This window comes from Thalassophryne amazonica, chromosome 11 (genome assembly GCF_902500255.1).
Source record: "Thalassophryne amazonica chromosome 11, fThaAma1.1, whole genome shotgun sequence".
Lineage (NCBI taxonomy): Eukaryota > Metazoa > Chordata > Actinopteri > Batrachoidiformes > Batrachoididae > Thalassophryne > Thalassophryne amazonica.
The window spans coordinates 28,601,171-28,615,131 of record NC_047113.1 but is presented as its reverse complement, the minus strand read 5'-3'; the positions used below and the strand labels follow the sequence as shown (position 1 = coordinate 28,615,131).

General features: G+C 41.3%; 1 protein-coding gene across 2 annotated transcripts in view; it reads left to right on the top strand.

Annotated features, from left to right (window-relative positions):
• Window positions 1-4,421: 4,421 nt before the first annotated feature.
• The window catches only part of hrh2a (histamine receptor H2a), a 57,618-nt gene continuing 48,078 nt past the window's right edge, over window positions 4,422-13,961 (top strand). For both annotated transcript variants that reach the window (XM_034181914.1, XM_034181913.1), the window contains exon 1: window positions 4,422-4,513. The gene's annotated coding sequence lies outside the window, so the exon portion shown is untranslated. The remainder of the gene's footprint in view (window positions 4,514-13,961) is intronic.

Here is a 13,961-nt window from a genome sequence, read left to right as displayed (position 1 = left end):
CCCCACCCTTACCATAACCACCCCCAATGCCCCCCCCCCCCCCCCCGCTTCACTTTTAATTTTGTGTAGCCGTCACGGAATGTATTAGAATGAATTTGTGCTCCCATTACGACAATGTGGCGCTTTTCGTGACAATATCACGAACGAAGAGATTAATGTATATTTCGTGCTGCTGAATCAGGACATGCCATGAGATATGGTAGTGTGTGTGTGTGTGTGTGTGTATATATATATATATAAACTACTTGTAAACTACAAACCTACATGACACAATGGCAGTGTCACTGAAAAATCATATTAACCCTCCTTATGACAAAACAAAGGGGGTTCATATATAAAGGAGAAACACTTTGTATATGACAGATGTTGACTGAAGGAGAGAAGGAACAAGGAAAAATTGTAAAGAGAGATATGTTATCACACAGTTACACTTAGTAGAACAAAGGGGGAACCTTGTTGCCATCAGTCACAAGGAGAAAAATGGGTGGAGTGTAAAAGTGTGCTGGAAGAAAAACTTCCTTTAATCAGCCCATTTTTAAAAAGTGTAATAAACTAACATGTCACAATGACTAGTGTACTAATGATGGAGAAAGACCTTCAAGGCCAGTGCTGGTAGACAATGCACTACAACACCTGAGCTGTAAATTTGGGAAGGAAGAAAGGATGGGAGTAAAGAAAGAAACAAAGAAACAAAGAAATGAAGCAAGAAAGACATGAAAGAAGGGAAGAACAAATGAATGAAATGAGCAAGGAAATGAACAGGAATCAATCTATTTTTGCCAAGTCAATTATCACATACAAGGAATTTGATCTGGTGTTGTTGGTGCATAAACAACAATAAAAAGAACAGGAAAAACTACTGTAAGAAGTATGGGAGGACAAGGCGCTCAAACGTCTTCATCACCACAGAGGTGAGGGTGATGGGTCAGTAATCATTAAGACCTGAAGTTCTTTGTTTTTTGAGGATGGTGATGATAATGGAGGCCTTGAAGCATGTTGGCATCTGGCATGTCTCCACTGAGGTGTTGAAGATGTCTGTGAACACCGGGGACAGTTGGTCTGCACAGTTTTTCAACATGGATGGTGAGACAGAGTCAGGTCCAGCTACTTGCATGGGTTATGCTCTGCTGTGTGTGAAAGAAAGAAAGAAAGAAAGAAATGAGCAAATAAGAAAGGAATGAAGCAAGAAAGACATGAAAGAAAGGAAGAAGGAAGGAAATGACATTAAATGTAAAGAAAGAAAGAAAGAAATGAGCAAATAAGAAAGGAATGAAGCAAGAAAGACATGAAAGAAAGGAAGAAGGAAGGAAATGACATTAAATGTAAAGAAAGAAAGAAAGAAATGAGCACATAAGAAAGGAATGAAGCAAGAAAGAAGGGAAAAAGAAAGGAAATGACATTAAATGGAAAGAAAGAAAGAAAGAAAGAAAGAAAGAAAGAAAGAAAGAAAGAAAGAAAGAAATGAAATGAGCAAGGAAGGAAGAAATGAAATGAGCAAGGAAGGAAGGAAGGAAGAAACAAAGAAGCAAACAAACAACCAAAACAAGGAAGGAAGGAAATGAACAAGAAAGAAAGGCAGAAAGATAGAGGGGAAATAAATAATGAGCAAGAAAGAAAGAAATTAAGTAAGTAAGACATGAAAGATGGGAGAAAGAAAGAAGGAAATGAACAAGAAAGAAAAAGAAATGAGCAAATAAGAAAGGAAAGAAGCAAGAAAGACATGAAAGAAGGGAAGAAGGAAGGAAATGACATTAAATGGAAAGAAAGAAAGAAAGAAATGAAATGAGCAAGGAAGGAAGGAAGGAAGAAACAAAGAAGCAAACAACCAACCAAAACAAGGCAGGAAGGAAATGAACAAGAAAGAAAGGCAGAAAGATAGAGGGGAAATAAATAATGAGCAAGAAAGAAAGAAATTACGTAAGTAAGACATAAAAGATGGGAGAAAGAAAGAAGGAAATGAACAAGAAAGAAAGAAAGGAAAATCCTAAAATGGAAAGATATACTGAAGAAATCACATAGAGTTGGCATGAGGACACTAAAATATACAAAGAAGAAGAACTCATGCTCAAAAAAGAGATGAGAAAAAAATTATGTTCAACTAACATGACACCAAAACTGAGACTGACCAAACAAAGAAAACCAGAAAAAAAAAAAAAAAAGGAAGCAAGAATTGACAAAAGGTCTGAGTAGGAAAGTAATAAGGAGTCAACCAGCAGCTCAGGAGATGAACAGAGTTTGGAAAGGAAAAAAAGTGACACACACCAGCAGCAAACAGAAAAAAAAGGCAGAGAAAAAGGCTGCAACAGAAATAGAGTGAAATATTTAGAAATATTTCTGACCTTATGGGTCAATGACTTCATTCCAGACCAAGTGGTGCCAATTCTCAGAGATTCACCCATCTGCTCATGAAATGTCAAACACTGATGGAGCTGTACGTGAGGAGGCCACACGATTCACAAAGACTTCCTTCAAAAGTGAAATGCTGAGATCAGACATAAACATACAGTAGTGTTCAGAATAATAGTAGAGCTATGTGACTAAAAAGATTAATCCAGGTTTTGAGTATATTTCTTATTGTTACATGTGAAACAAGGTATCAGTAGATCAGTAGATTCTCACAAATCCAACAAGACCAAGCATTCATGATATGCACACTCTTAAGGCTATGAAACTGGGCTATTAGTAAAAAAAAGTAGAAAAGGGGGTGTTCACAATAATAGTAGTGTGGCATTCAGTCAGTGAGTTCATCAATTTTGTGGAACAAACAGGTGTGAATCAGGTGTCCCCTATTTAAGGATGGAGCCAGAACCTGTTGAACATGCTTTTCTCTTTGAAAGCCTGAGGAAAATGGGATGTTCAAGACATTGTTCAGAAGAACAGCGTAGTTTGATTAAAAAGTTGATTGGCGAGGGGAAAACTTATACGCAGGTGCAAAAAATTATAGGCTGTTCATCTACAATGATCTCCAGTGCTTTAAAATGGACAAAAAAAAAACAGAGACGCGTGGAAGAAAACGGAAAACAACCATCAAAATGGATAGAAGAATAACCAGAATGGCAAAGGCTCACCCACTGATCAGCTCCAGGATGATCAAAGACAGTCTGGAGTTACCTGTAAGTGCTGTGACAGTTAGAAGATGCCTGTGTGAAGCTAATTTATTTGCAAGAATCCCCCGCAAAGTCCCTCTGTTAAATAAAAGACGTGCAGAAGAGGTTACAATTTGCCAAAGAACACATCAACTGGCCTAAAGAGAAATGGAGGAATATTTTGTGGACTGATGAGAGTAAAATTGTTCTTTTTGGGTCCAAGTGCCGCAGACAGTTTGTGAGATGACCCCCAAACTCTGAATTCAAGCCACAGTTCACAGTGAAGACAGTGAAGCATGGTGGTGCAAGCATCATGATATGGGCATGTTTCTCCTACTATGGTGTTGGGCCTATATATTCACATACCAGGTAACATAAATCAGTTTGGATATGTCAAAATACTTGAAGAGGTCATGTTGCCTTATGCTGAAGAGGACATGCCTTTGAAATGGGTGTTTCAACAAGACAATGACCCCAAGCACACTAGTAAATGAGCAAAATCTTGGTTCCAAACCAACAAAATTAATGTGTTGGAGTGGCCTGCCCAATCCCTGGACCTAAATCCAATTGAGAACTTGTGGGGTGACATCAAAAAAGCTTTTTCTGAAGCAAAACCAAGAAATGTGAATAAATTGTGGAATGCTGTTAAAGAATCTTGGAGTGGAATAACAGTTGAAAGGTGCCACAAGTTGGTTCACTCCATGCCTCGCAGATGTGAAGAAATCATGAAAAACTGTGGTTATACAACTAAATACTAGTTTAGTGATTCACAGGATTGCTAAAAAAAAAAGCAGTTTGAACATAACAGTTTTGAGTTTGTAGTGTCAACAGCAGATGCTACTATTATTGTGAACACCCCCTTTTCTACTTTTGTTTTTTTTTTTTTTTTTTAACTAATAACCCAATTTCATAGCCTTAAGAGTGTGCATATCATAAATGCTTGGTCTTGTTGGATTTGTGAGAATCTATTGAATCTACTGGTACCTTGTTTCCCATGTAACAATAAGAAATATACTCAAAACCTGGATTAATCTTTTTAGTCACATAGCACTACTATTATTCTGAACACTATACATAAACAGCTAGAAATTAGAAGTGAACTTATTCATGTTCGATGGAACATGAAAGGTGTAAGAGTGTGGGCAAGATTTTGACATAACTAGCTCATAATGTCCACGGGCATGGAGACAGTAAGAGCTGCACTTTGACGTTTGACCCCAGTCACCTTGTTCTTTACCAAAACAACTGGAAGGACAGTTCTGGGGTCGACTGTCATCCATATATCAAACCTTACCCAAATTATAGTATGAAGTCAAGTATGAGTTTCCTCTCTCTCTCTCTCTCTCTCCCCCCCCCCTCCCCTCTGTGACTCTTGACTCTCACAGGAACAGTTTCTGCTTCAGTCGACACAGACGAACAACTCTGAGGTGAGTTCATGAAATATTCTTCTTGCACTTATTTAACGTCTTCCTCCACATTTCAATCTGTCATATTTTTACTGCGAGTTCTGGCTGTTTCATTTGCTTTCCAACTGCATACAGTAAAGTCACTTGAAGGAATTTCAATGTACATTTGTCACATATTTGCCAAAAACTTTTGTATTAAGTTCCCAATCAATTAATTTGCTTTTTTCATGTCTTGACACAGTCAGTGTTTAGTAGCTTTTGCGCTTTGCAGAATAACAATTTACAAGCATGCAGGAAAATAAATGACACGTGACATGTGATTCATTCACTTCAGCAGAACCAATGAATATGACCCAGTGAATATGCACAGTCATTTAAGTCCATACGGCAACATGCATGTGTGTGTATTATTATTATTATTATTATTATTATTATTAATTCCTGTGTGATTGACTGGCGGCACGCCCAGGGTGTACCTCGCCTCTTGCCCCAATGACTGCTGGGATAGACTCTAGTCCTCCTCACCCCCGTCCACCCATGACCCTTAGTTGGAGTAAGTTAGTATTGAAAATGCATACACTCTAAAAAAGGAACTGCTGTCTCAAAGAGAAAAATTGATGTAGCAATTTGCATAGATTTTTTATTTATTTATTTTGTTATTTCAACTTAGTAATTTCAACTATAAACTGAGTTAATGCCACAAGACGTCTCCAGTTAAGCTTAAATAACTTCAAAAAATCTATCCAAATTGTTGCATCACTTTTCTTGTTGAGACAGCAGTTCATTTTGTAGAGTATGGATGGATGGTAATATAATAATAATGCTAATAATAATAATAATAAGAAGAAGAAGAAGAAGAAGAAGAAGAAATAGACCATATTAACTGAAAAAGGTGCAGATTGAAGCTACAGAAGACTGTGTCTGCCCTTTTTAAGGAATATGTACAAGTATGAGTTTCCTCTCTCTCTCTCTCTCTCTCTCTCTCTCTCTCTCTCTCTCTCTCTCTCTCTCATATATATATATATTTTCATGATTTTCCTTTATAAATCATTGGTTGTCTTGATCAGAAATTTCAGTTAAATATATCATATAGCAGACGAACACACTGATATTTGAAAAGTGAAATGAAGTATCTAGTATTTACAGAAAGTGTGCAATAATTATTTAAACAAAATTAAGCAAGTGCATAAATTTGAGCACCCTTGTCATTTTATTGATTTGAATACATTTACCACTAATTATTGGAACACAAAATTGGTTTGTAAACTCACTGACCATTGACCTCCTTACACAAGTGAATCCAATCATGAGAAAAAGTATTTAAGGTGGCCATTTGCAAATGTTTCCCCTCTTTGCATCTCTTCTAATGAGTGGCATCATGGGACCTTCTAAACAACTCTCAAATGACCTGAAAACAAAGATTGCTAAACATCACGGTTTAGGGGAAGGATACAAAAAGCTATCTCAGAGATTTCAGCTGTCAGTTTCCACTGTGAGGAACATAGTGAGGAAATGGAAGACTGCAGGCACAGTACTAGTTAAGGCCCAAAGTGGCAGGCAAAGAAAAATCTCAGATACATTGAAGCGAAAGATGATAAGAACAGTCATTTTCAACCCACAGTTCTGCTCCAAAGACCTACAACATGATCTTGCTGCAGATGGTGTCTCTGTGCATTGTTCAACTATACAGCGCACTTTGCACAAAGAGATGCTGTATGATGCTGTAAAGCAGAGGAAGCCTTTTCTGCGTACACGCCACAAACAGAGTTGCTTGAGGTATGCTAAAGCACATCTGGACAAGCCAGCTTCATTTTGGAATAAGATGCTGTGGACTGATGAAACTAAAATTGAGTTATTTGGACATAACAAGGGGCAGTATGCATGGCTGAAAAAGAACACAGCATTCCAAGAAAAACACTTGCTACTGACAGTAAAATTTGGAGGTGGTTCCATCATGCTGTGTGGCTTTGTGGCCAGTGCAGGTACTGGGAATCTTCTTAAAGTTGAGGGTCACATGGATTCCAGTCATTATCAGCAGATTCTTGAGAACAGTGTTCATGAATCAGTGACAAAGTTGAAGTTGTGCCTGGGCTGGATCTTTCAACAAGACAACGACCCTAAACACTGCTCAAACTCTACTAAGGCATTCATGCAGAGGAACAAGTACAACATTCTGGAATGGCCATCTCAGTCCCCAGACCTGAATATTATTGAAAATCTATGGTGTGATTTTAAGCGGGCTGTCCATGCTCAGGAATCAACAAACCTGAGATGTTTTGTCAAGAAGAATGGGCCAAAATACCTTCAACCAGAATCCAAACTCTCATTGGAGGCTATAGGAAGCATTTAGAGGCTGTTATTTCTGCAAAAGGTGGATCTACTAAATATTGATGTATTTTTCTGTTGGGGTGCCCAAATTTATGCACCTGCCTAATTTTGTTTAAGTAGTTATTGCACACTTTATGCAAATCCTATAAACTTCATTTTACTTCTCAAATATCAATGTGTTTGTCTGCTATGTGTTATATTTAACTGAAATTGCTGATCCAAACAACCAATGTTTTATAAAGGAAAATCATGGAAATCATCAGGGGTGCCCAAACTTTTACATACAAGTGTAGACAGATAGATAGATAGATGGATAGATAGATAGATAGATAGATAGATAGATAGATAGATAGATAGATAGATAGATAGATAGATAGATAGATAGATAGATAGATAGATAGATAGATAGATAGATAGATAGATAGATAGATAGATAGATAGATAGATAGATAGATAGATAGATAGATAGATAGATAGATAGATAGATAGATAGATAGATAGATAGATAGATAGATAGATAGATAGATAGATAGATAGATAGATAGATAGATAGATAGATAGATAGATAGATAGATAGATAGATAGATAGATAGGAAATTGTATCTCAGTGTAAAACATGCAGTAATACTTGTTGCATGCTCGCTGTCGTTAGAAAGAAGTTAAAAAAAAGAAATGATTCATTCTGGCTTTCTTTTTTCTCTCTGTAAATGGTTAAGTCTCTAAACGTGTTTAATAACTCACTCAGTCTTCTTGAATGTCTCTGTTTTATTACACAGCAATGCAGCTTCTTCTTTTGTAGCTTTTTTAAAATGAAAGTTTAAATTCCTGTCACTGGAACTTGTTTCTTGTCAAGCTAAACAGTGGCAGCTTTCACCGCGTGTGCAAACACCAGCATTTTTATTGACTCGCTGCAGACCACAACAAGAAATGCAAAAATCTTACTTACAGCAGCAATAATCAGACATTTATTGATGTAAAAAAATGTTCCATGTGGTTCCGCAGAGAGATTAAACTGTAATGCACAATGTAAATATTTGTACTATGTGTTGAAGTGTAGACAGAGGATATGGTTAAATGTCACCACTTAGACAGATGAGCGTCTGAGGTGATGAGAGGTTCATGAGAAAGTATGGCAAGTCCCCCTTTTTCTTTCAAACAGCTGCTGAGATGTTGGAGGAGAAGAAACAACAGAAAATGTGGTGTTGGTCGGGCTGTGCGAGTGCATGTGATGTGTCACCCCAAGTGCAGAATGTGCACTTTGAAATATGTGCAGTTGACATTTCTTCCATGATGATGACAGCTGTTGTGGTCAAAGTCGAGATAATCAGGTCCGCGCCTGCTGTTCGCGTCTATGTTTTGTGCATTTCATGCTCTGAGGTACCTGTTGTGAGCGTGACTCGCTGAGTGTCGGCTCCACAGATTCCACAGTTTGTTCTTCCCTGTGATAAGTGTTACCGAGCAACCCACCATGCCAAATCACTTCCCCTGCTATTTCTCTCTCTCTATCTCTCTGTCCATCTCTGTCAAGGACAAGACAAAGACACGTACATACTGAGGCGCTGTCACTTTTGCAAGAATGCTTACAAACTGCATTTGCAAAAACGGAGGAAGCGAGTGAGCCGTGTATTAGCTGCTCAATTGGATTGTATCAAGATAAATGAAGCATCCAAATGTCTGACTGTATTATGTTGCACTGATGGGCACCGGGCATAAAAACTGATACCACCATCTTCAGGCCTCTGCACTGAAGTCTTTAACAGCTGATTGTTTGTTTGACTGAATATTACAAGGTTTTTGCTTTGTTTTCTGATGTGTGCTAGTTTAAACAGTGATCAGTAATTTTTTAATGGAGGTTTAAATTTTAAAATTTTATTTTTGTATTTTGAATGTTATTTATGGAAAGCATTTTAAAATCTCTTGCCTGAAAGTGCAACTCTGCAGGCGATGGCCCTCTAATCATGGTTCATTTTGAAGTTAGGCAGACCTGAGGTGAGCGGTAAGAACATCAAAGATATTAAAGATGATATTATTCTTATTATTATTATACACTTGTATGCAAAAGTGTGGGCACCCCTGAAGATTTCCATGGTTTTCCTTTATAAATCATTGGTTGTTTGGATCAGCAATTTCAGTTAAATATATCATATAGCAGACAAACAGTGATATTTGAGAAGTGAAATGAAGATTCTCTGATTTACAGAAAGTGTGCAATAATTCTTTCAATTAAATTAGGCAGGTGCATAAATTTGGGCACCCCAACAAAAAAGTACATAAATATTTAGATATTTAGTAGATCCTCCTTTTGCAGAAATAACAGCCTCTAATCACTTCCTATAGCTTCCAATGAGAGTCTGGATTCTGGTTGAAGGTATTTTGGACCATTCATCTTTACAAAACATCTCAGGTTTGTTGGTTTCTGAGATTAAAATCACACCACAGATTTTCAATAATATTCAGGTCTGGGGACTCAGATGGCCATCCCAGAACGTTGTACTTGTTCCTCTGCATGAATGCCTTAGTAGATTTTGAGCAGCGTTTAGAGTCGTTGTCTTGTTGAAAGATACAGCCCAGCATAACTTTAACTTTGTCACTGACTTATGAACATTGTTCTGAAGAATCTGCTGATATTGACTGGAATCCATGTGACCCTCAACTTTAAGAAGATTCCCGGTACCTGCCCTGGCCACACAGCCCCACAGCATGATAGAACCACCTCCAAATTTTACTGTAGGTAGCAAGTGTTTTTCTTGGAATGCTGTGTTCTTTTTCAGCCATGCATACCGCCCCTTGTTATGTCCAAAAAACTCAATTTTAGTTTCATCAGTCCAAAGCACCTTATTCCAAAATGAAGCTGGCTTGTCCAAATGTGCTTTAGCACATCTCAAGTGACTCTGTTTGTGGCATGTATGCAGAAAAGGCTTCCTTTGCATTACAGTATCTCCTTGTGCAAACTGCGCTGTATAGTTGAATGATGCACAGAGACACTATCTGCAGCAAGATCATGTTGTAAGTCTTTGGAGCAGGTCTGTGGGTTGACTATGACTGTTCTCACCATCCTTCACTTCAGCTTATCTGAGATTTTTCTTGGCCTGCCACTTCGGGCCTTAACTAGTACTGTGCCTGCGGTCTTCCATTTCCTCACTATGTTCCTCACAGTGGAAACTGACAGCTAAAATCTCTTAGATAGCTTTTTGTACCATGATTTTGAACATGTTGTGTGTTGGGGGGGGGGGGCGTGGCTGGATGTTTTGGTGTTCTTTTCTTTTCTTTGCTCTCCAGGTGGCATGAGGGCTGATTTGTCTGTGAAGAAGGTGCTGGCTGAAGAGTCTTCACCCTCATCAACATCATGGAAAGCACCTGTGCTTGGTGCTCACGTGCAACCTGGACGACTTGCAGCTGAAGCAGATAATTGGATGGCGTTCTGCATTTAAGTCATGTGTGATTCAAGCAGAACTGCCGGGAACTCGACCTTGTGACGTTCGTTTGTGAGACGCTGAGGACCGCGCCTGGGTTTGACACATCGAGCCCGTGAAGCAGGGAGGGGTGAGGACACATGCTGTCAGCACACACGAAAGGTAATTAAGTGTTTAGGTACTTGTTGATAGTAACTTGGTGTTTTGTTACACAGTATACTGGAATTGTAAAGAGAATTGCGCAGTTTGCTTCTCACTGCTGTGGCGTGAAGGATAAGTGATCCTCCACTTGTTGTGAGAAGCTGCTCATTTGCATAAAGTAAAAAAAAAAAGGACACTGACCTGAGTGTGTTGCTGGCAGCGTGTGTTTATTGGAAGATATAGTTGTATCTGTTGACTTACCTCACCGTCTCTTTGCTTCACAGAGAATCAGTTTGTCGTGTCCACCTGGGGGTGTTTGGCGGTGGTAGGAAGTCCAGGAGCGCTGGCTTTAATCCTTGCGGGCGCTGGAGAGCGAGCCGCGGATCACTCCACCAGAGGGACGTTGTTTTTTATGTTTTTACACTTTTAAACACAGGTGTATAATAAATAGTTTTTGTTTGGAACCGCTTTCTGGTTATTTTTAGCGCTGGGTCCTGTCTGACGCAGGTTCGCTCCTCAATCCGCGTCGACACATAACAGAAGTTCCCGGCCATTCCATAATGGACCCAGCGGCAGAAGCGGTTCCTTTTGTCGAAAAAGTTCAGGAACACTTGGAGAACATACGGGAGCAATTACAGCATCCCGCGAACCAAATTAAACAAACAGATGCCCGTGTTATGGAGCTTGCAGTGCAAGCTGTTCTGCTTCCTGCTGCTCCAGCTGCGGCACTATCGATATCGGTGCCGATAACTCCGTCACCCACAGGTTGGAATGCCGCAGTTTTACGAGGCGTATTTGTGGACGGGTTAAATGAGTCATTAAAAGACGAGCTGGCGGTCCGTGATGAGCCAAACGATTTAGACGAGCTAATATCGTTGGTGATTCGTCTAGATGATCGGATGAAGGAGCGTGGACGCGAGAGAGGACGCCCATTAGAGCGTTTTTTTTTTTGTCTCGGGGCTTTCCCCGACACAAAGCTGGGCCGCCTCTTCTTCGCCCCACTGCGGCTCCTCCGACGGGACCTCCGGCTCCTCCTATTGACGAGCCCATGCAGCTCGGACGAGTCGAGATTCCTGTATTGCCCCCACACGTAAGCGTCAAGAGAAATAACGGTGACGTAACTCCAAGTGTTCTGGGACAGGCAAAAGAACCCACATAAAAAAAAATAAATAAATAAATAAATAAATAAAAAAAAAAAATTAAAAAAAATTTCTAGCACACGTAAATGTTTGGTTTCTTTAATCAGGGGTTATACTTGTTTGGGGAGGTAGGGGCGTATCTGGTGGAGTGATAGGCGGTCAGAAGCCCGCCTGGGCTCACTTACCTGTCAATTGTGTATGTGTTTTTAGGTATTTTCTGTTTGGGTTGTTGGGTTGTTTTGTTTTGTTGTTTTTATTTCTCTACATTCCTAACCCCAACCTCACTTGCCCTTAGACCGCTTGTCTTGTGGGTTGTGGGGTGGTGCAGGTTGGTCACGCTGAGCATTCTCAGAAGACCTCTGCACCTGGGGGGGGGGGGTGTTAGAGGCGTTCTTTTTGGTTTGGTTAGGGCCCGGTTCCACTCCAGCCTCGGTGAGCCTTTGGACCGATTGTCATGGGTGTTGCCGGGGTGTGGTGCAGCGGAGACATGCCTCAGTCGGAGGGGTGGGCCGATCTGTTGCTGTTTGCCATTTCGGTAGTTCCACCCCTCCCGAGTGGCTGGGGTATGGTCGAGTTGGGGCACCGGACGTATTTCCGGTTCTCCGCTGCGCTTTGGGGTTGGAGCTGGGTTAGTTTTTACCTGTTCCCTTCTCCGGCTTACTATTTTGAGCCGTTTGCCAAAATAGAGCCGCCAAAGGGCTCTGGGAGGGACCTGGGGTCTTTCGGGGTGCCGGGGAGGGCAACGGGGTTTATGGTAGTTTTATATCCCCCCGGGGTTGTTTTTGGTTGTCCTCCGGGGGTTGGTTTTTGGTTTTATTTTGTTTCCTTCCGGGTTCCGCCTCCAGGGTTGATGGGACGGTCCTCTGGGGGGGGAATTGGCTTGGGACTGGCCGGCCAAGTGTGACCGGGTCTGGGGTTCCGGGGTTGTGGGGAGGGTGCCTCCTGGGGTTGATGATACGGTCCCCTGGGGGGCACCGTTTCACTCCATGTATACCTGGGGACCTTTGTGGGATCACGGTTTTGGCTGTTCCTCCTGGAACTGGCAATGAAGGCCTTCTGAGGGGGGGTTGGGCTCTGCAGGTCATTCTGGGGGGGTTGTTTGTTATTTTTCTTTTATGCATCTACGTTTGTACTGTGTTGTGGGACTGTGTTGGGTTTTTGTGTTTTGGAGTCTTTCTTTTCCTCCCGGGGTTTGATGGGACGGTCCCCTGGGGAGGTTTTGGGTGGGTTTTATGTTTTTTTGTGTGAGTGGACTTGTTCTGGGGAATGTTTTGGGGCTTTTGTTGATTCCAGCCGGCCTTCCAGCTGCGGTGCCTGTCTTGCCGTCTGCTTCCTGACGTGGACCCCGGAGGGAGGGGCTGTTCTCGGGCCTGGTCTGTTCGGTCGCCGGGAGGCTTCCCGTTGATGGGGGGGTACTGTTGTGTGTTGGGGGGGGCGTGGCTGGATGTTTTGGTGTTCTTTTCTTTTCTTTGCTCTCCAGGTGGCATGAGGGCTGATTTGTCTGTGAAGAAGGTGCTGGCTGAAGAGTCTTCACCCTCATCAACATCATGGAAAGCACCTGTGCTTGGTGGTCACGTGCAACCTGGACGACTTGCAGCTGAAGCAGATAATTGGATGGCGTTCTGCATTTAAGTCATGTGTGATTCAAGCAGAACTGCCGGGAACTCGACCTTGTGACGTTCGTTTGTGAGACGCTGAGGACCGCGCCTGGGTTTGACACATCGAGCCCGTGAAGCAGGGAGGGGTGAGGACACATGCTGTCAGCACACACGAAAGGTAATTAAGTGTTTAGGTACTTGTTGATAATAACTTGGTGTTTTGTTACACAGTATACTGGAATTGTAAAGAGAATTGCGCAGTTTGCTTCTCGCTGCTGTGGCGTGAAGGATAAGTGATCCTCCACTTGTTGTGAGAAGCTGCTCATTTGCATAAAGTAAAAAAAAAAAAGGACACTGACCTGAGTGTGTTGCTGGCAGCGTGTGTTTATTGGAAGATATAGTTGTATCTGTTGACAGTTTGTCGTGTCCACCTGGGGGGTGTTTGGCGGTGGTAGGAAGTCCAGGAGCGCCGGCTTTAATCCTTGCGGGCGCTGGAGAGCGAGCCGCGGATCACTCCACCAGAGGGACGTTGTTTTTTATGTTTTTACACTTTTAAACACAGGTGTATAATAAATAGTTTTTGTTTGGAACCGCTTTCTGGTTATTTTTAGCGCTGGGTCCTGTCTGACGCAGGTTCGCTCCTCAATCCGCGTCGACACATAACAGAACAATCTTTGTTTTCAGGTCATTTGAGAGTTGTTTAGAGGCTCCCATGTTGCCACTCATTAGAAGAGATGCAAAGAGGGGAAACATTTGCAAATGGCCACCTTAAATACCCTTTCTCGTGATTGGATTCACCTGTGTAAGAAGGTCAAGGGTCAGTGAGCTTACCAAACCAATTGTGTGTTCC